The sequence below is a fragment of the Manacus vitellinus genome, unplaced genomic scaffold (genome assembly GCF_001715985.3).
Source record: "Manacus vitellinus isolate BGI_N305 unplaced genomic scaffold, ASM171598v3 scaffold_34_pilon, whole genome shotgun sequence".
Classification (NCBI taxonomy): Eukaryota; Metazoa; Chordata; class Aves; order Passeriformes; family Pipridae; genus Manacus; species Manacus vitellinus.
In genome coordinates this window covers 6468818-6490883 of record NW_021940488.1, presented here as the reverse complement: position 1 = coordinate 6490883, position 22066 = coordinate 6468818, and the positions used below count along the sequence as shown (strand labels likewise).

General features: G+C 38.7%; 1 long non-coding RNA gene across 1 annotated transcript in view; it reads left to right on the top strand.

The window, feature by feature from the left end:
• The window catches only part of LOC108640461, a 116817-nt gene that overhangs the window by 85032 nt on the left and 9719 nt on the right, over positions 1–22066 (top strand). Inside the window, exon 4 of the long non-coding RNA XR_001921195.1 lies at positions 9675–9731. This is a non-coding gene — a long non-coding RNA (uncharacterized LOC108640461). The remainder of the gene's footprint in view (positions 1–9674; positions 9732–22066) is intronic.

The window sequence follows — 22066 nt, the reverse complement described above, 5'->3', positions numbered from 1 at the left end:
AAAAGCCGTATTTCTTGGATTTTTTACTTTTTGAATTTATCTTGGAAGCTTTCCAAGTTCACTTTTCTTCCCCCCCACCCCCCTGTTATTTTTAAAGCCTTATGGCAGCAAACATCCAGTCAGTATCTTGTTTTGAAATGATTCTGGGCTATTCATACCGATTCAAAATCAGCCGCCCTTGCACTTTAAGAGGGCTGATGTTCAACTGGGAATGACTAAAAGAGAAAGCACCTTTAAAAAAAAAAAAAAATTAGGTGCTAAATCAAGCACATTACAACAAAGAGATTCTGTTGTGAGGCTGGTCTAACATTAGGACACCGTTATTAAAGTTCCTAAGAAATTACTATACTACAAAAAACCAATAATACTTGTGAATAAAGGAAGAGAGTTTGGCCCACTGCACAGGTTTGGGCACAAAAGTGCTTGCTAAGCTATCTATTTCACACATGCAACGACAGAAGGTTCGATATTCATTCGATCGATGACTGAAAAGGCACAATGGCAAAATCGGACGGACTTCTTTTCAAATACAGATCTCCGATGTCCCCCTACAGTCTGCAGTCGCACGGCTGGTGGTGTGGCACAGACGGAGCAAGGGTTACATCAAGGCTGTTCTCTGGACCGTGCAAACAGTCTAGACCAATGACCTGCAGCATCGTGCCCTTTGAAGAAGAGGCAAGTTCAGTCACGACGAAGAAAAATCAAGGCGTACCCCTTTTAACAATAGGGAGCAGCTCGTGGCTGCAAAGAGGTAAGCAGGGGTAAGCAAAAAAGGCATCTGCTTCCATGGTTACAGGCCAAGCATGGGAACCTTGCTTTTGAAGAGGGACGGTTCTCAGGCTCCCTCACAGGCTATGTCATGCATTATAAGCAAAGGCAGGTTGAGCTGAAATCCGCAGAGTTATTTCAGAGTAAAATGATACGCGAGCACATGGCTGTTAGCAAAAAAAAAGTCACATGACTGTTTAGAAGCAGCCTTGCACAGTTTCTGAATCGAGCCTTTCGTTTGGGGCAGTTTCTTCTTCTTTTCTTTTTATATTGTCTTTTTTTTTTTTTCTTTTCTCCGCTTTTTCAGCAAACTAAGAAAATTGCGAGAACGTTTATATAGAACAAACATTTGTTCGATATACAAGATTCTGGCTATTCTCCTTCTCTAAACTGAAAAAAGGTCAAGGGTCAATGTTTTTTCCTGACAGGGCCACAAATCCTTTTGTTAGCGTAGCTTTAGCAAATGCCATTTAAAATAAGATTTTGCTTTTCTTTCTAAGTGCATATTATTATAAGTTTGACAGAGTCTGAAAGTAATGAATTTCTGTCTCTCTGCAATAACTTTTGTATTCCAATATTTTACCAGTTATTTTTCTTCCTTTTGCTAATTTTCAAGATTTGCACTTCTAGACAGGACAAGTAATAATGCACACAAAAGTCAACACATAATAGTCCTGCCTTCTTTGGGGGGCAAAAAAAGAAATTATCTGCTAGCTATAGGTAGTAAAAATGTGATCAGTGACAATATGCCTGTGGTGTAATCATTAACCTTTGAGAATTGTTATGTTTTTACTTAGTCTCTCTTTGCTTTGTTACTCCTTTATCTGCAGCATATTACATTTCCTCTTGAAAAATTAAAATGTGCAGTGTATTTGCTCCGGCATAAGTGTGCCTGCTTTTTTTAATTGTGTTTATTACATCTGTTCTGTGACATTTTAACTGTTTGTGGTAGTTTGTAAATTTTGATGGCTTACTATTTTATTAGAATTTTACTGTTAAAGAGTTTGTTGTAGGACCAGTAGCTTCTGTTATATACTTATTGTATGTTGTTCTATTACAAGCTCTACAGCATTTGTGTTCTTATTATCAGTATGAGATTAACTTTATTCCAACTATTCCTGTTAAAATGGGGGGTGTAGTGGGGGGAAATGTCTAGTGAACTGTTGAACAGAGTTCGAAGTTCCAGGAACACTAATAATTACACAGGTAATTTCCATCACTATTTTTTCCTGCTCTTCAATAGCTGCAGGGACCTGTGGTACTTGGTAGAATTTGTATTGCTATTCCTATAAATGTAATTAATATTTATGAGTGTATCAAGGGCAATATTTTCTCAAGGTGTATTCTGAAGTTTCGTTGATCTGTAGGTTGGTTTGATTCAACTTCAGACTGAGGACTGTGTATTCGAGATGAAAGTATGTGAACTAACAGTAAGTTGCCTCCAAATAGCAATAGGCTTTTTGGAAAAAATCTTTGGCCTACCCTGCACAGTTATGGGTCAAAATTATCTAAGAAAAAAATGCACAGAAAATAGAAATACGCAATATAAGCAATTAAATATTAATAGCAAAAGTAGAAAGCCCATGATCTTAAAATAGTCATGATCCGGATTAATTAGATTCATTCTGGGTAATTTATATCCTGCATATTAATTCAGTTTTCAGATAGACTTTGACATGATTGCAAACTGTAACTTTGCTCCAGAAGGTCCATTAACTTGTCCCATCCGCTTAAGATAAGAATTTGTTTGCTGCTCTTTTGTGTAGGCTGTTAGATGTAGTACAGCGTTGTGGTGTTCCTGCTGAACTATAGATGCATGTTAATGATGACAAACATGTTCATATGCTGACTGCAGTTTAGAAATTCATACACCATGTAGAAGTGTTGTGCCTTCAGCTTTATTTAGGCTGTGGAATTCTCTTAATTTTTATTACCTTCAATAATAAATTAAAATATTAAGTACTCAAGTCTTACATGTATGGCATAAACAGTGCAAAAGACAATGCTGCTGTATTTGGTATCCAAGCACTGCTTGAAATTATTCTCATGCTAATAACACATTAGGTTTTAATAAACAAATTTTTAAAAGAGAGAGATTTGGCTACTAGAAGGAAGATTTTTAAAGTAAAAGGCTTCCCTCTTGTCCATTTTAATGTCATTAATAAGAAAATATTCTGGATTCACAGCAGTCTGCACAGTGTACCAAGGGGAGGATCTGATATTAATTATGTTCATGATCATTCTTGAAATAATTAGTCTTCTCCTGTAAGGAGCTGAGAGCATTGCAATGAAAGATGTGTAAGGCTTGGTGTTGAAGGGAGTAGTTGTATCTCTATGAGCAATGAAAACATGATTGAGAAACCATTAAGTTTTAGTTCTGTTGTTGTTGTAGGGTGGATTTTACCATGTGTTGTTGTGTTGCCCCAAAGTACACACGCTCCTGTCCCTCTTGTGTCGTCAACACTGAGCTTCTGAAAACACATTGGGTTATAGTGAATTGTTGCTTGAGTTATGTGCCAACTTTGCACCTGGTTCATTCAAGCTAAAGTTCAGGCTGCCAGTTTGAGGCCTTTTACTCCATTTCAGCCAGTGATGACTAATAACTGGATATTTCTCTTTACTTTCCCTTTTGAACTATCCATTTAAGTGAAGGAGCAAATAATCTAAGCATCTTATGCCTCTTCTTGAATACCAGGACTCTAAGGGCCTCAGGAAGCACCACTGTTTTCTAACCTCCATTGTGATACAGAAGCCAATTCAGCTTCTTTGAACCAAGGGACTACATCACTGATTTTGAGAACAGGGAGAAAGAGAGCTTTTTTAATACTGAAGATGCCTTCTGGATGATGGGGAGTTCTGTGGTTTGCATAGCAAGGATTATCAGGTGCAATTTCCTTCATAATCGATGCAATTCATGCCCCTGTTGTCTTCAGAATGAAATCCTTTGTTTTTACAAGAGAGGTAGACAAAGTTTTAATGCAGTATGCTGGAGGCAAGGTTCACTGTGTCATCAGTTTACTTTACAGAAATTTTACACTGAATCGCTCCCTTGAATTATGGGAGGTACCAGTCTTACCAGCATGATTTATCTACCCTTTCTTTCCTCCACTTTTCCTTACCTGAAGAAATGCAAGGAGTTGCGGAAATCTGTTAAGATAGCTGAACCAATGCAGAACATCTAGCCTATGAAAACTTCAGCAACTGAGAAGAAGGTTTTATTTCACCAAAATCTCATAATTTGAGTCACCCAGGTAAGATTCTTCAAAAAAAAGTGTCAGTTCTGTCATAGTACACCAAACCAGAACAAAAAAACCCACAATCCTCTTGTTCAGTGAAGATTTGGGTTCTGCAGTTTGGTGCCATCTTTAAGCAATGTATACTCTGGCACTGTATAATGATATGCAGCAATGTTGTAAGCCAGAACTTTAAGGACAGTAGTTTGTTGAGGTGCACATCCTAATAATCTACTGGATAAAGCAAAGCTAGCAAAACCCAGAAGAACCCCAAGGTTTAGCCTGGGGATACAGGATGAATTACAGTTGTCTGAAACTTGATGAAAAGACACCTTTTTAACTCAAGGTTTTTAAAAGTGCTGCCAGGTTAATCCCCACCAAAAATCCTTTGTTTTTTGTTGTTTTTTTTTTTTCTCCAGGATCATCGTTTTCTAGATTTCCTTAATGACAATGAATATTCAAGCCTGACTGTGGACTTGCTTAGAGCAAGGACTTGGAGAAACCCATGTAGCAAAGAATCATCAAAACTTAAAAGTGTGTTGTTTGACTTTTGGTATCATGTGAAAGTCTATAGGCTTTCCTCCTCAAAAGCAAGAGGCCTGATAGATCAGTTAAGCCAGTAACAGTTGCAGTTGTTTGCTTTTGGTACTGTAGGTGGATTTGTTTGTTATAAACTTGGGAATGACTAACTGCATCAACTTCGATTTAAGATACTAAACAAATTAAGTCTCCCTGGCTCTTGAATATTCTTTTTAGTCTATAATCCCCACCACAAAAAGCCTTAGAAAGTCTGATTAAATTGCCTCTTACTGAAGTCTCCTTCCAAATGCATTGAAAATAAATAACAGATGCAGCATGCACTCTGAGTCAAATGACCAGAAAGGCACATTTTCTCACTCATAGTTCTATGATGTTTTGAAATGAAAATTAGTCTGATTCCAGGAGCATCTCAAGTGTATAAGGTTCTTTTCTATACTGCCATTTTATGAGCCTCTGATATTGATAAGTAGAAGTCCCTTTAATGCTGGTATTCTGTTCACAAGAAGGAAAGCTTTAGCATTACTTAAATAATGTTAATCTGAAATAACCTGATATTTCTTGTAGCTTTCTAATAGAGACCTGCAGAACAACAGCAATAAGAGCTTTGTTCTTGTGTAGAGCCTGGCTAAGTTAAGATCACAATTGTTGTGATATGCTGGAGGGCTAAAATATTTGCTGCTAAGGTCTGGTCATGCCAAACTGTCATAGAATCATAGAATAGTTTGGTTTGGAAGGGACTTTAAAGATCATCTAGTTCCAAACCCCCTGACATGGGCAGGAACACCTTTCACTAGACCAGGTTGCTCCAAGCCCCGTCCAACCTGGCCTTAAACACTTCCAGGGATGGGGCAGCCACAGCTGATCTGAGTAACCTGTTCCAGTGTCTCACCACACTCATAGTGAAGAATTTCTCCCTAATATCTTACCTAAATCTATCTTCTTTTAGCTTAAAGCCATTATTCCTTGCCCTGTCATTACAGGCCCTTGTAAAAAGTCCCTCTACACCTCTCTTACAAACCCCTTCAATATTAAAAGGCCCCAGTAAGTGTCCCAGGAGACTTCTCTCCTCCAGGCCTGACAACCCCAACTTTCTCAGCCTGTCTTCGTAGGGAAGTGCTCCAGCAACAAAAAATCAAACAGGACCAGAGTGTGTCTAACCTACTGTTGGTCTTGGTTTTAAAATGTTGTGTTGTCTGGGAAATCACTACTTTTTTTTTTCATATTTGATTTCTCCCAAATAGTCATGAAAGAGGGAGTTCTCAGGGTAAATACTGGCTATTTTATATACAGATATACCTTTGGTAGAATTATTACATCCTGTTTCAGGAAGAAGGATGGAAATTTCCCCTGTGTTTGCATTGGTTGAAGAGCTCTGGAATTTATGCTTTACTGACAAGAAAGAATTCCAAGTCTTGTAATGCTTGTACGCTCATGAATAGGGAACTTTGCAAACTCGAGTGAGCATCCAAAGTTTGTGCTTAGCAGTATTTGAAAGAATACATAGCAAAATGATAAACAAGAACACTAATTTTTTAAAAAGGGGAACTTTGAAAAGGTCAGCATATATGCTTAACAAATGCTGCTGCCAAGAACGTCTATCAGAATTCTGGCCTAAGAAAGTAGAATTTCCATAGAGAATGAAAAATCTGATCATTTTTGGTTTATGAGGGGCAAGATGGTTGATAGTCTGACATTTAAATGTAGCTGGAATTACATCCTGAAAAAAATCATATTTCTCTGAGATGACATCCCTTTGAACCTGCTGTGGCAGGGATTTTGGGTCTGAATATGTGTTGTGTGAGAACACTAATGGTATTTCTTCACTCATTATTTCTGACTAGGTGATCTCACTTTTAGGTTGTACTGTTAAACAATTTTAAATTGACATTTTCCCCCCACATTTTTATTTGAGTTTTCCTAAGGTGCTACCAAAGTCTGTCTGGTTTTTATTCACGGAACAAGATAATTCAAGAAATACTCTTGTGGGCCAGACTAATGGTCCATCTACCTTGATGCTTATTTTGTGACAGTGCTAACAGGGCATTCAATTGGGGGATAGCACATGTGCCTCTCTGCTTTCAGGGATCCTTTTCCCTTGTACTCTCTTGACATCCATCTTTTTTGGATTTGTGGTATTGGATGGGACACCCCTGCCTTACCCTTCAGTATCTGTTCATGGACCTCCTGTCCATGAATTTTTCCTTTAGCCTGAACTATCTGGAAGTTAATCCTTTTGGTATTTTGGTCTGAGGAATGAAGTTGTTAGATCTTCACCTTTCTGAGATTTATTCTGAGTTTTGGTTTCCGAGCACCAAGTAGGATTACAAGTACTCATAGTTAGTTCTGCTATGGTAAATAACTCAGTTTTGAATTGTTCATGCTCGTGTTCAGCAATCTTCCAGATATTCTGTAATTTGTATTTAGTTTGGGTTTGGATGAAAACTTTCACCAGTTATCCCCTCTCATAAGGAATTTTGTCTAAACACTTGTGTCACATGAAGAATTGTTCAAATGCTTGTATGTAAACAGGATTGGTGTGACGTGAAGAAAACCTTCATGACTGTGTACTGGCCAAATCAAAACTCTCAAAATATCCAAGTAGCAGCCTGCTACTTGCTGCAAAACCTGGGATAAACTTATTTATCTCTACTAGCACTTCCCTCTCAAAGCAAAGAAACAGTGGTAGAGTGGTTACACTTTTCCCATTTTATAGCTCATATTTGGAGGATTTAAGGTAAATTCTTAAGATTCAAAAGCAGTAAATTTTTAAATATAAATCCACTATGAAACTATATAGTACAGTAACTACATTGATTTGTCTATGGAGGTGAGGGAGAGTATCAAATTCCTTCTGATTTTAATTTGTTCTTTGTGAAGCAAAATTCTGTAATTATTCCATTGCAGAGGATGATAGAAATACATATTTGCACCTGTTTGTTTGATTTTAATGTTTAACTTTTACTATTCAGATTTTTCAAGCATCTTGCTTAGAAGATGTAGTTTAGGAGCTTTGATAGAGATGGATTGACAAAAAGCATCCACCTACTTCCCCAAGTCTACATCCTTTTATTTTATCAAAATTCAGCATTTTGTTTTCGCTGCTGAATGTTACTACAATCTGATTTCCTAAAGTAGCTGTTGCTCATATGCCAGACTAGAATAACAATTGTCAAATGATAATTCTGTCAAATCATTACACAAGCACTTGATTTTTGAGAGGAAATTCTGCCACCTTTAGTTACTGTGAGTTTTAAAGGCCTACTAGAAGAGCCATTTTCAATATGCCATTCAAAAGTGCCATCAATGAATAATCCAGAGAAAACTTCACAACTGGGAGAGTGCAAGGAATATAAATAGGATGGAAGTCTGAAAACTTAGTTATATATATGGTTAGGATCGCTTCTGCTATTATCTGATATCTCAAGATTTTTAAAAAGGAAATGAAGGATTATATTAATAAACAACAAAATAAGCTGTTCAGTGAGTTCAGTATAGATCTCTCCAACTGAGGTATTTGTTTAGACATGGTCAGTGAAGAGTATTTCTAGGACACAACAGATTTCACCCAGTCAGAATCTCTGAAAGCAGGTCAGATGAATCATGCTGTGAAATGTCTCTCTAATTCTGAGATGGCCTGCAGTGACTAGCTCAGAGATGCTGCTTAAAACTAGATAAAATGAATTTAATCCAAAATGACTGTGGTTCCAGTGATCTGATATGTCCATAGAAGAGGTTTATGCCAGTTAAAAATGTACCAAGTTAGACCTTTCAGGTAATGAAATAAAATTATTAACGCCTCCATGAGAGGCACCACAACAGCCTCCCCAGGAATACTGCCAAGCATTCAGGGTGCCCAGGTACAGGAAGCGTGAACTTAGGTGTAACAAACAGAGAAATGAGAGTAAAACAAATAGGGGGAAGGGAAAGGTGGTTATTGTGAGGATACTAAAACCTTTATTTCCCTTGAGTAAAATAAAGGCCAAGAGAAAAGGAGAGGACAACTGTGAGTTAAGGAGAACAATTATTTAATCTGAAGAACAGAGCTGGGGCAGAAATAATTGGCAGAAAATCAGACTGGAAGTTAGAAGATTTCCAACCATCAAAGCAGTTCTGAAGGAGTCTCCCAAGAAGGTGGTCAGGTTTTGTTTTTCCACACACGTCTGACTGTTTGCAAGGTGGAAAATGATACATTTATGAAAGGAATGTGAAACACGGTTGCCTCTGATAGCAGGAGCCTGGGCTTGAAATGCCACCACTTTGATCCTAGAAGGGGATGAACATGCATGACTGCACTTATTGAAGTGACAGTAATTATGCTGTAGATATGCCTATACTATCAATGTGAATATGTTGTGGTACTTCTTTAAACTTGTAATTAATACTAATTGAGCTCTGAGAAACTGAAGGGTTCCTCGTTTAAAAATCTTGCGCTTTTGCTGAGTGTAACAAGTTTACTAACTTATCCCTCTTCTTGAAAAACTCCATGTTAATGAAAGGAAAGCACTGTATGTGATATGTTGATAACAAATAGCTCAAAGCACTTCTTACTGTGTAAGCTAAACACATTTTCCCAGCATAGTACTTCTGCTAAACGTGTTTTCCCTTGCTATTGTATTTACTGTGCTAGACATGTGATTGTAGATTAATACTTTCCCTAAATATTCTGCTAAACACAACTTTGTGTCTGCTGTGAAGAAGTTAGAACAAATGAGAAAAATTATAAGTTTTGTGCATAAATTCAAGCTGGTTGGCATGAAATAAAAGTCATAAAATCATGACTTTAATTAACTTGCATAGGTAAGTATGCAATTGAGTGTCCAGCCAGCAAGAGTGCCCCCAGTTTGTGATGTGCTGAAAGGCTGTGGGCTCTGCAAGACAGATGTCATGGTACCACCTTAATTTGTCGCTTCAGCTGCTGATATATGACAATTCCCGTAATTTTTTTAACATGTTGAAGTTCATCAAGCCTTGAAAAAAAAAGATTCCTCTTTTTTGTCTTTATATTTTGTAATTCTGGGAGATAACATTATGTCTTTCTTTGAAACGGGGTTAATTTTAAAATAGCGGGTGAAACTCAACTAGTTTATCGAGTGAGTCCTGTATCCTTGTTCTGATGCCCTACATCTTTTCTAGGTGTGCAGCTGCCATTCTGTCTCAACAGGACTGTGTTCGCCACTTCATGAGCTGCAGGTAAGCCCTGAGGCAACTACCCAAAGTTTCAGAATCCCAGTCACCCAGTGTACATGGGGCCATGGGCAGTGCTGAGGTTCTCCATCCCGTGGTGGCTTTCCCAGGATGGGGAGGAGACACTCCCTCTGTGTTTGAAATGGCTCCCAAGGAGCTCAGTCATGGTCCTCCTCACACAGAACAGGGCTGTGTTTCAAATCAGAATGTGCCATTGGACTATGTAGTTTAAACTCATAAGTTTTTACATTTTGTGCTGTCACTCCCTTGTATTTTGTCTTTGAAGCAGGAAATTATTTATTTAATTGCTATTTATCTTTATAGCAAGAATGCTTAATTCCTGAAACAAACTATCAGGATTTGTTTCTTTCACCTAATTTAAATTTGACCAGCTTTAGCTTTGAACCATAGATGGTATTTTTTTCCTGTAATCACTGCTACATATTTGTTCAAGTCAGCTAAAATAGATCTGATATCTCTTAAAAATTTCGCCATAACACATTGCCCAGTATCCAGTAGTTGTGGCTCTTCCTTTACCTGTATTTTTTCCCCATATCCTTTTCAAAATATACAGAATTTTCCTAAACGTGACTGTAGGATTACTACTGATACTGCAGTTGGAGGAAAAAGCAGTTGCCTGTCACTCCTACTTCACCAGCGCTTTGAACATCACGGGGTTGTGCTTAACTTTTTATGCTGGGCCCTTGTGTTGAACGATAGACCCCTGTGCTTTACTCTGTTCCCTTCAACAATGACTCACTTGGTTTCTCTTTCTGATCTAAGGATGGATTTTGAGTGCATGGTTGTTCACACAGGTTTGCATTTTCCAGTTCAAACCATTTTGGACAGGCTCATACTCAAAATTCTTTGATACCTTTACTTTTCCTCTCCCTTCAGATGTTAGGAATGAGTTTTATGGTAGGTTCTGCTCATACTCCCAGCAGATGTGAATGTGCGATCTCAGAAGAATATCAAGCCATAATGAAAAGTTTATGGAAAGGTTTTTTGAATTATACTATATCTAGAGATTATCATCAGTTAAAATGACCCTAATTTGGGCTGCTGGTGGTCTAGTACACATCCATGTTTTACCAAAAAGGTTTTACCTTTTTGGTTTATTTAGAGGAGCTGGCTATTAAAAGTGAAATATTTACGAATATTAGCCGTAAGTGTGAAAAACAAGTCTGCCTGGCTGCTTAATGTTTAATCAGTAGAAAGTAGGCATATCGCTGTGTTCTTGAAAAACAGTATTTCACCAGCCTACTTCAGCTGGAGCAGGTGGCAGAGACCTAGCTTTTTGCATACGGTGGCATTCCTAAAGCCAGGCCTGATAGCCACACTTAGTCTTTCCTTCTCTCTCTTCCCAAAGGCTTCACAATCGTATTTTCTTACCCTCCTGCTTATGTTTCCTCCTTTTATTGCAAATCTTTTGTTAAGGTCTTGGTTTCTTTTTTTAATTTTTTTTTTCTGTGTCTGAGACCAGTTTCTTCTTTGCCATCGTTGTTTTCCCTCAATCTTCTGCTTACCCATAAAGCCTGGATAATTTTTTTGCTTTATTTTCTTGGTCTTTTTTTAACATTACCATACTTATCTGTTTTGTATATCTGGAGAAAATTTTGCTCTACTTTGTCTTTCTGCTGAAAAAGAGATCATGAAACTAAGAAAGGATCTTGAATCCCTGCCTGTAGGATGGTGGAAGCCAGCTGTCCAAACAGACTGTGTATTTTGTCATAAATTTATTGGAAGATGAGTGTGTTTTATTAATAAGAATGTGCACTTTTGATATTATCTTTGCAGTCAGAGTAGAGATGCATAAAAACCCAGTTAATAATTCTGAATACTAATATTAATAGTATAGGAGTGAAGTCCTCTTTTTATAATATAGGACATTTTGTTCTGGAAAATTTCTTTTAAAAAATGGGAGAAGTTAAAGAAATAAAAAGAGCAACAATAATCTTTTGACTAGAATCAATGATTAGTTGCTTCTATAGCTGGATATCCTATAGAGCAGTCCCCATCCACTAGATTACATTATTTTATGATGCCTGGACTATGTTGAGAAAACTTTCTTGCTTTTACCAGTAGGAGCAATTGTCAGCTCCCACATTAAAGGCGATTTAGCCTGTATGTAATATAGTATGTACTGCCTGCAATATTTTTGCAGTAGATGTTACCTTAAGAAATCTGCACACTGCATATTTTTGTCAAACAATTATGCACAAGGTTTTTTCCATTTCCCCCCTTTTTTGGAGTCCTTTAGTCTTTTTAACTGTTAGCATGTACTGTAAAAGTCTGTTTATTATACAATTGAAAGTTACTCATTTATTTCTGTTTGGAAGTTATTCTTGGAAAAAGACAATGACTGGGAATAACACCTGCACTTCTCAAATTCGAGAAAATTACAGTATACTGAAAAAAACCCCTATGAAATGATATCTGTTTAAAAAAAAAAATTGAAACAACTTTATAGGATACACTGATCAGTGTTGAACTTAGCTGGTAGTACAACACTTCATCCTACAGCTTGTCATTAAATAGAAGGAAACTGGAATAGCTCCACTCTACATGTTCAAAAACCCAGCGTTCCGTCTTAAGGAAAATCCCAAATATAAGGAATGCCATTGTTTGCTGTGCATGTGGTGTCTGGTTGTATTAAGTTGAAGTTACTGCCATCTGGTGGGCAAAGTAGTGTTATATCCCAATAGTTGGAAGCAATTCTGTTAGGGTTATGTTCTCTGTGTGTGTGTTTATACCGTGTGTGCCTCTGTGTGTGTATATATACACACACCTATACAGACATCGATATAGATATATTTAATATGAGCATTTGGTTGCTGATTTTAAAAGAATTTTCAAATATTCAGTCATACAGAATGACCTGCTGAATTGGAGCTTGATTAAGGGTAGAGAAATGTAGGAAAGAAAAAAGGGAAAACATAAGAGGCAGAGCAGACAGAGATGTGAAATATGTACTGTGGTACTGCCAGTACACCCACACTTCTGGTCTGGATTAACATAGAGAATCATGTATAGAACTGTCCTCAGAATATTTCTTTGTACTTTGTACAGCTGGAGATCTTGCAGTTTGTGCAGTGTTTCATGTAGCACTTCCTATCCTCATATAATAGAATCATAGAATGGCCTGAGTTGGAAGGAACTTAGTTCCAATCCCTGTGCCATGGGCAGGGACACCTTCCACTAGACCAGGTTGCTCAAAGCCTCATCCAACTTGCTCTTGAACACTTCCAGGGATGGGGCATCCTCAGCTTCTCTGGGCAACCTGTGCTGGTGCTTTAACCCACCCTCAAAGCAAAGAACTTCCTGCTAATATCTAATCTAACCCTACTCTCTTTCGGTTTGAAGCCATTCCCCCTTGTCCTGTCACCACAGACCCTTGTAAATAGTCCCTCTCCATCTTTCTTGTTGGCTCCCTTCAGGTACTGCACACCAAAATTAGATCACCTCAAAGCCTTTTCTTTTCCAGGCTGAACAATCCCAATTCTCTCAGCCTTTCCTCAAAGAAGAGGTGTTCCATCCCTCTAATCAACTTGGTGACCTCCTCTGGACTCTGTGTTAGAGATGACCACTAATTATTGCTGCAAAAACATCCGTGCAGCTTCTACCTTGTGCCTCCATTCCTTGCTTACATTTTCTCTTTGCTGCACTAAGTTTGCTCCTCCTCGAGTCTTGACATGTACTTGTGTTAACTATTGTCTGATTCCTGAAGGATCAGCCCAATAGGAATGGATTTGCATGAGTGGTGCATCAGGGGAGTCTGTGGGGCATTTTACACACAATTAAATTGTTCATGTTTTCTCAAGGAGCTAACACTCTTATGTTAGATGTACCCGTGCAGTGAATGATAGGCAAAGTGGTAAGTGAAGCAAGACTCGGTTGTGGGAGACAGTGTCAGATGTCTATCTTTAGTAAGAAGTTGCTCAGTAACCATGTGAGGATAATAATAGTGTCCAGAATTCTTATTTCATTGGTGTGGTGTCTGAAGACTCCAAATAAGATTAAGTCTGCTTTGTGTACAAATACTAAATTGCTTTTGTGCTTGTCATAGGCTGTGCTTTCTTTTGGTGGAGAGCGGTAGAAGTGATCCTTTGCTTTTGATATGCAGAATAAATTGCCATTTTCTCTACTATTAGGTTTGTATCAAAAATGTATCTTTAACTGGCATCTTCTCATGCTCAGAGTCAAGGAAAAGTTAGGGAGATCCAAGAGTGCCTTGGGGTGTGTAGTGGTGCGATCGGATCCCCAATTTGGATTGGTCAAATCCAAAGCCTTCCAGCTGCATGATTAGTCTCCGATGGCATCCCAGCTGCCACTGTGCCAGAGCTGAGGCTGGCCAAGGCAAGGCTACAGGAGGCATACATGGCTTCAGTGTTGTTCCTCGACAGTCTCTGTGCCCTCAGTGGCACGTGATTAGTGATGAACATGAGACACAAGATCTGAGTGGAGCTGAGATCCCTGGATTCTGAGTCCTGCTGATTTCAGGTCACTGAGGAGACTTGCTTCAGGCACTCGCGAACATCGTGCCTTGTGCTGAATTGGAAAAGCAAGAATCAGTGGCAGAGTAGTATTAGATTCCTCTTTAAAGGGATAACTAAGTGCTGCCACCCTATGCTTTATTACAGCATGTGTATTGTTCTAATGACATCCTCTCTGCTGTCTTCTTTTTTTTTTGTGGGGAGAGACCCTTGCTTTGGTGGGCTTTCTGATGCTGTAGTCTACAGAATATTGTTTCTTTGGCTGCTTACTGGCCTTAACAGTGACATCAGAGTCTTGCTGAGTGCTTGTCTGGCTGCATGTTGCATTCTAGACAACTAACTTGAATTGCAGGAGCTCATCTGTTTGATAAGATTTGGGGTTCTGCTTCATTTATAGGTGGTTTTTTCATTCCTGTCTTATACAGAGCATCTTATGAGGAGATTCTTGGTTTACACATTTACAAAGTGATGGGTCAAGCCCAGGTTGTAGGCAAGCCACATTCTTCTTGCTCTCATATCTGAAAGCAAATTCTGGTTACAAATCCACATGTGAAGAGGCCTTATGATTTCATGAATTCTTTCATCCTTGAATCTTATTAAGCAAAAGACCTAATGATATTGACTTTATGTGCATCTCTTGGATGTTACTGAATGAGTTAAGTGTGGTTTCAGAAAAAGATACTTCTCATCTCTCATAATTCTTGCTTATTTTGTTTAAAATTCTTTTTCACTTGGTTGGTTTTTGCTGCCTGTTGTAGTTTTTTTGTTTGTATTTTGTCTTTCTCCTTTTTCTGAACTCTCTAGGAGCCAGAATCCTGCCCAGATAACATCTGTCAAAAGGAAAACCATTAACCTTGTAATCCTGTCATTCTGCTTTTAAGACTACATTGCACATGCAGGTGTCTGATTTCTTCATAGGTTTTAGAGGAAGTACTTTTTCATGACTTTGCAATGTAATTGCCTAATTGTTTTTCAAGGAGACAGACAGTTTTCACACAGTAAGACTTGTACTGGAATGGTTTAATGGTTAGAGTGGTAGGGGATACATGACCACATATTATGTAAGTGCTTCGAACTCAAGCCCACAGCCTGAACTATCCAGTGCAAAGATCTCTCTCTAACTTGGTCCAGTTAGCACATGACAGAAAAGTGGGACAGCTTTCAGAAGGAAAATAAACCCTGATTCTTTCTTCCATCCTTCAACTCAACATAAAGTTCACTTTGTGCTGTTGATAGAAGCACCTAAGCTGATTTGTTCTTGATTACAAAACTGGCTGCTTTCTATTTTCACTACTGCTGGTAAAATGACCAGCAGTGAAGCATTCTTCGAAATCCTGGTGGCACTGAGATGCAAGATTTCTGGAATATATTTTTTCTTTTTGTCTACCAGTGTATTTTTTCATTTTTCTCTCTCTTTCCCCCTTTTCTCTTGTTCCCATATAGCTTGACATATTTATTTATAATCCGCTGGGATTAATAAACAGTTTGATAGCTAGAAAGTAATTAGTCTCTGTGCTTAGGATAACTGAACTGTAAGAGAAGCTTTTGTAGTGAAAGATGAAATAATACAAGACAAGGTTAGAAGGATGTATCTTCTGAACCAAAAATGACCATCTTCTCGAATGTCCGTTCAGGTGGGATAGAGTTATAGATGTTATATGGTATGAATTATTCATTTGAGTATGGAATGCATTGCAGCACCTCAAATTTCACCTCTTTAAATCAAAACTTATTATACACATGTCCTTACTCAATGAGTTGATACAGAAATGAGTGAATCCAGCTCTTTGAGTTCATTATGAAGGAAATCAGAACTGAGCACCGTAGTGATCACAGCTAGTGTTGAAATTCTATGAGCATGCGGATGTTCCTCTCCAGGAGCACTCTGATAGATGTGATATTTCTATTTGATATTTAAATCTCCAATCTTGAAAATGTTCAGGACATGACAAGCTACTGCAAAACCTGCTCTTAGACCTGCTTCAGCAGGGAATCAGATTAGATGATTCTTAGATCTTCATTAATGGCATAGTCATAAATAAAGGGATTGAGTGCACTCCCAGCAAATTTGCAGATGCCACCAAGCTGAGGGGTGTGGTTGACACACCTGAAGGACTTGATGCCACCCAGAGGGACCTGGGTAAGCTCAAGAAGTGGGCCCATGGGAATCTCATGGGGTTTAACAAGACCAAGTCCAAGGTGCTGCACCTGGGTCAGGGCAACCCCCAGTACCAATCCAGGCTGGGGGATGAACAGATCCAGAGCAGCCCTGCTGAGAAGGACTTGGGGGTGCTGGTGCGGTGAGAGCTGGAACATGACCAGCCAATGTGCACTGGGAAGCCCAGAAACCCCCCGATGTTCTGGAGTGCATCCAAACGCGAGCTGTGAGCAGTCAGGGGAGGGGAAGGGATTCTGCCCCTGCTGCTCTGCTCTGCTGAGACCCCACCTGCAGTGCTGCCTCCAGCTCTGGGGTCCCCAGCACAGGAAGGACATGGACCTGTTGGAGCGAGTCCAGAGGAGGCACCAAGTTGATTAGATGGATGAGGCACCTCTGCTATGAGGAAAGGCTGAGAGAACTGGGGTTGTTCAGCCTGGAAAAGAAAAGACTTCGGGATGACCTGATTGTAGCCTTCCAGTACCTGAAGGGAGCCTACAGGGAAGATGGAGTTTTTACAAGAGTCTGTGGTGACAGGACGAGGGGGAATGGCTTCAAACTAGAAGAGAGTAGGAGTAGGTTTAGATTAGATATAAGGAAAAAATCCTTCACTGTAAGAGTGGTGAGGCACTGGAACAGGTTTCACAGAAAAGGTGTGGCTACCCCATTCCTTGAAGTCTCCAAGGCAGGCTGGGTAGAGCTCTGAGAAATGTGGTCTAGTAGAAGGTGTCCCTGTCCATGGCAGGGCCGTTGGCACTAGGTGACCTTTAGGGTTCCTTCCGACTCAGGCCATTCTATGGTTCTGTGACTTCGACATCCCTTCCAAGCTCATTTATTCTGTGGTTCCTTGATATGAAACCTGGACTTCTAGATACAAGATATTCCCAAAGAACAGAGATTTCAGTACAAGATCATAGTTCTTATCTTGAAGATGATGAATGAATGTGAGTTTTAAAAAATTGACCTAATTTTGAGGTAGACAATCACTGTAATGAATTCAGTTTATGAACACTGGAAATTTTTAGATGCTTTATAAAGCTTGTCTCCTGAGCCTTTCTAAGGACTGTTTGGGATGGTGGGAACCACTTCCTATGGAAATTCAAGTACAAGGCACAATTCTTTTACATAGCTGTGTCTCTGACACAAACATAGAAGTACATGTATGCATTTATTAAAATAATAAAATAAAAGGAACCTTATCAAGACATTTATATTTTAGACTTAGTTTCCCCCTTAGGGAAAGAGGAAATGATCCAACTATGGCAGACACTACTTCTAACTTTTATTAGACTGCTGAGGGTACTTTGATAGCCCAGTGCTAAAGGCAGTAAAAAGACTATACCTCTAATAGAATACTAAATAATTTTAATGGTGCTTTGTTGTTTTTTAAAGCAAAACAATTTAAATATCTTATAACTTTCAGACTACCAGTGCTTTATTTTAAAATCTTGTGTGTTAGCAATCTGAAGATCAGTAAAATGCAAACAATACTTTCTGAAATTCTTGTGCTGTCATCTAGTTTAGAGGGAACACCCTCTCTCTGGGGTAGAAAAGTAATTCAGTCTAGGACACTAAGCAATTTTGGCTTCTCTTGAACAAATATCTCAAGTAAAACAAACTTTTGTATGTTTCATGCTGTTCTTGCTCCTATGTACTGAGGGAACTTCAAAACTTGTTCAGGTTAGTTGAATTCAAGGAGCGGACATGTAAGCTGACATGATGTTTCCTTCAGATGGGGTTAGATTAAGTTTTGGGGAAAATCAGTTTCAATAACATGCCAGCATGTTGATATTCCTTTTCCTAGTGTGTTGTCCTTCCATTTAGAGAGGGGTGCACAACTGATCTGCAAAAAAGCTGACACATCCTGTCTTCAAATTTAGTCTTGGCTGGTAACAAAGAAACATCAATGAGCTTAATTTATGTATAGCTTAACTTGATCAGCTACAAAAATTAATATCTTTTGCAGTGAGTAGACAAGATGGACAACTGAGCTACAGTTATGATTCAGTGTTTTGTTGTCATTCAGTTTTTGGATTAATCACGACACAAGTGCAGAACCAGCTTGGGCCCATGTTTTTCTACCTTAGATCTACAGTGCTAAATTAATGTGGTTAAAACCATCTTTAATCCACAAACAGATTAGCTACTTTCATGCATAAACTCTGTATGAACCAAACAGGCTCCATGCAGACCTAATTTGAACCTCCCTGAATCCATTTTCCTGGATGAGGAATGCAGAAAATAGATACAGAGGCAAGTCCAACAGCTATTATCAGTTTGGACTTGGTGTCAACTGTCCCAAACCCGCAGTGAATCTATTTGCAGTCGCTATCACTTCCTCCTGCTCCATTTCCAAAAGGTGTTATTAAGTCAGGTTTTGCAAACATGGAAGCACTGAGAGGCAGCACTGGGCTAGAGCTGGTAAACTCCAGGGGATCAGACTTCAGTGCAAAGCCTTTTCTCTGCACTCCTTTAACAGCACATGAGCACTCAATAACTCGAGCACAGCACTGACCCCACGCTGGCAGAGTGTTTGAACTGTGAGGTGGGTTCCTGGCCCTCCAGGGCTGCACTGTACTGGGAGGGATGCATCACATCCAGCTGTGTGGAGCTACACCTTGGTCTTGTATTCTCTCTAAAACTATCTGTATTACCTCTGCTTCATTTCACTTCCCTGCTCTCCCTCTCCAGTCTCCCAGTTTCGGGGGAATCCAGCCTGCTTTTACCTTGGACAACAGAGAACTGATGATGCTGCAGTAATGAGGCAACTGAGGGGCTATAGCAATGCAGCATACTTATATAATCCCTATATTTTTCATATCTATTAATTTTAAAGGATTGATTTTAACTTTACCTGATTTTTAGTTTTGCATTTAAATCTAGAATGATCTTTATGCTTCAAATCAGTATTTCATTTATGTGCCACTTTCAAAGTGCTGCACAGAAGCAGGTTTGTAACATCTTTTATCCAGGTTATGTTATGGAAAGGCCTATACTCTCATTTTTCTGAGCTTTTACTTTCCTTCAGATTACTTAACAACTTAATGATGCTCAGAATGAGAATAGCCTAGATGAACATTTAAAACATGCAAACTTTACTTTCCCTTATGCCTTTTGTTGTTTTCTTAAGGAGTTTTTAAATCTTCTGCCCTCATTTTGGAGCAAGTGTAGTAGTTCTCTGGAATGGAGTTTCTAAGGAATTAGAAGTAGTTAGACACAATGTTTTGAGTGTGCCTGATGTGTTGGATTCACAGGTGCATGTGCATCTGTTCAAGAGGGGGATGGGGATGGGAGGAGAGTCTGGATCCCTCAATACCAGCTACTGCTTCACATCTTAGGTCCAACAGCATGGCAGCACACGTCCCTTGTTTGGATCATTCCTGTACTTATGCCCCAGGAAGAAAATAATCTATTTTAGGAGAGGTGACTGGTAGGTCAGGACTGGGTCCTCTTCCTGTGCCTGTCACACCACTCAGGTCACATATATGCTGTATATACACACTCCTGCTCAGATGAGCCCCATTTGTTCCTTATTTCCAGAGTACTTAAGGGAGATACTTGTGCCATCCAGGGCAGCATCCGGGAATTCTTGCAACTCCAGCAAAAGAAAACAAGGGGGATGAGTAGTTTTGAATGTACAGAAATAGGTGGTTTGAAAAACATCAGTCTGTGAGAGGTTTGGTTTTGGTGCCCAAAATAAAGTAGTTTTGATAATTTTCTGCCATTTAAACTGAAATTATATGAATGGTGCTTTTTCCACACAATGGTCTCATGTAGGTGTGTGTTGTGTTCTTCAGTGAAGGTTTGTGGAGTGCTTGGATAGGATATTTGCCAAAGAAACAGCCCTTCAGAAATTAATAATAGCATGTGAAGTTTTAAGTACCTTCAGTAAAGGAGATAAAACCTAGAGTAATAAGACCAAAAAGAAGTGCTGAAAGGCTACTTAGGCAATGATAATTGTCCTTTCTGGGCATTGAGCAATGTCTGTTCAGATTATAAATCATGTATTGTCCTCTAAAGACTGTTTTGAACTGAGAATATAAACCAAGATTTACCATTCAGGATTTTTTGTTTGTTTGTTTGTTTTTTAATGTGCTTTCATAGTAAAATATGTGTATATATTACATATTAAATATATATATGTGTCTACGTATCAAATAGCAAAACCTTATATTTTGAAGCTACTTTGAGGTTACAAAGTTGAGCACCAGAAAAAAACCTATAAGTATATGCATATGCATATCTGATAATTAACATGTAATGTGTTTCAATGAACACTTTCTCTTCTTGTGGGTACTGTATTGACATTTAAACTTGGATACACTTTCTGAATGTTCTCTGTACATAAATATTGTTCAAAGTTCCTTTGGAGTCAGTGGTTTTCATTAACTTTACTATAGGTTTCATTTTGAGAATCTTCTTAGAAGTGATAGTTGAATATGATATCAGATGACAATTTGGGAGAAAACTCATTTGTTTGTTGTTTTTTTTAGGACTTTCAAGTCTTTGAGGAAGGTTATGTTGCTTACTGAAGTTCAGTATTTTGATTTCTGAATAATCTTTAAAATTCTGTGATTTAGTTCAGCTCAGCAGAGATGCAGTGCAATGGGAGTCAGTAGAATTATTTGAAAGGTGTGTTTGCAAAGTCAACATGGTTATGCTTTAGGCTCTAACATCAGCACACTATTAAGTCTCTACAAATAAATGCCTTATCTTTTTTATTGTGTTTTGCTTTAACCACTGGTATATACCGGAGATATCATTGTCTTGTTCCAGAATGGTCTTTATTATTATTATTTATATGGAATTCCCACTTTGCAAAACCAAAATGAAGACTGGCTGACAAAGTACATCATAAAGAAAAATGCGGAACCATTAAAAGAGTAGGACATTAGGTGAAAAATTAAGAAATTTTATAACCAAAGTAAGGTTCTTTCCCTCCTTCCTTTCATTGACGAGAAGGTCATAATGCAGAAAGAAAAGGGAATTCTCATTTGTTTGTATGATTTTGATGAGTTGTTTTCATGAAAGACAACTGAATTTAACGATGTGAAAACACACAGACCTAAATGTAATTTAAATTATAATTAAACATAGGTGGAAAAGGACATAAAGCTGACCATGGACTAGTGTTACAAGCATTCTGAGCATCCAGTTGGCACACCTCTTCATTTATTTTTTTGGAGTTATTGTAAATAAAATTTAAAAAACCCCCAACATTTGCTGAGAGAGTCTCTGGTGGCAGACTGAGAATGTGGTAACAGACCAAAACAGCACATAGATAAAGGCATTTGTACACTTGTAACTCCCTAACAGGACGAGAAGCTTGTGAAGTAACAGAGTTGTGCTTGGTCCAAAGCAGCAGACTGTCAGCTCAGACCCCTCTGGAGATCCTCATCAGCGAGACCTTGCCCTAGGGGGTCACCAGGGAGCTAAAAAGAAGGTCAACGTGAACTGTTGGGCTAGAAATATTATCTTTGCATCAAAAAAAAAGGACAGATTTGAGCATATAGGTTTGTCAAAGCCAGAGAAGGATGCCATGACATAGTCGACAAATGGTATTTTGGGAACATGGGAGAGGCATTTGTTTGAGGATGTAGGTGGGAAAGGCCATACCTACAGCTGATGACATAGAAAGTATCCTACCTATGAAGACACAGAAGGGAATTCATTAGTCCTATCAGTGTAGGCCA